The following is a 983-nucleotide window of genomic DNA, read 5'->3' as shown; positions in this document are numbered from 1 at the left end:
GTGCCGATGCGACCGCCCTGCTTCCCAGACAGGGAAGCCACAGACCAGGGACGCTGCCCTCAAACTCCGGGACTGCCGCAGGGCTGCAACTTCTACAGCCAGACGAAGGGGATTAAGAAGTGTCTCCTGGGACCAGCAACTGGCGTAATGGCTGTGTTGCTGGACTCCCATGTAGTCAACCGAGGTTCAAGTCCCGGACCCAGTGGCTTAAACTCACTCCGGGTGCGTGCATGTGTGCCCAAGACCCCGAAAGGAGAATGGAGAAGGGATTGCAGTGTGGCCATCTCCCCTGGGAGGTGATTTCTCGCTTTCTGTCTCTGTCTTTCTGGTAAGCATATGCAGCCCTATAGCTAAAAAAAAAGTTCTCAAAAAAAAAAGTGACTCCCAAGAGCCAGCAAGTGATGTGGTGGTAAGGGGCTGGACTCCCACATGGCCGAGTGCAGTTCGAGTCCCAGACCCAGAGGCTTGAAACACACTGGGCACGTGTACACACATGCCCAAAGTCCCAAGAGAATAGAGAAGGAACTGCAGCGTGGCCATCCCCCTGGGGGTGATTTCTCACTCTCTCTCTGTCTCTTGGGCAAGTGCACATGCCCCATAGAGAAAATCTCTCAAAAAAACTATTTCCCAAGGGGCCAGCAGGGAGCACAGTGGTTAAGACACTGACACCCCCACAGCTGACTGCAGTTCGAGCCGGGGCCTGGTGACAAAAATCACACAGGGCACGTGTGCGTGCACCACAGTCCCGAGACCAGGAGCTACAGCATGGTCACCCCTGGGGGATTCCTGATCTCTCGCTTCCCTCTCCGTAGTGAGTGCACAGGCCCTACGGTAAAAACCAAAAACACATTTCCCAAAACAGACCCACCCATGGCAGGGATTCTTAGCCCAGGCCCTGGGTCCCCGGGAACTGCCACTCGCAGGCGCAGGGCCCGAGGGAGCCACAGAGGCACAGCCACGTGCAGGACCTAAGCTCACACAAC

The 983-nt window shown here is 56.4% G+C and overlaps 1 protein-coding gene across 1 annotated transcript in view; it reads right to left on the bottom strand.

Annotated features, from left to right (window-relative positions):
• ZNF787 (zinc finger protein 787) overlaps positions 1-983 on the bottom strand; it is a 21,487-nt gene that overhangs the window by 5,851 nt on the left and 14,653 nt on the right. The window lies entirely within an intron of this gene.

Source organism: Tupaia chinensis, unplaced genomic scaffold (genome assembly GCF_000334495.1).
Source record: "Tupaia chinensis unplaced genomic scaffold, TupChi_1.0 Scaffold144336_2, whole genome shotgun sequence".
Taxonomy (NCBI): Eukaryota; Metazoa; Chordata; class Mammalia; order Scandentia; family Tupaiidae; genus Tupaia; species Tupaia belangeri.
Note: the sequence above shows the minus strand (reverse complement) of the source record. Positions and strands in the feature narration are given on the sequence as shown.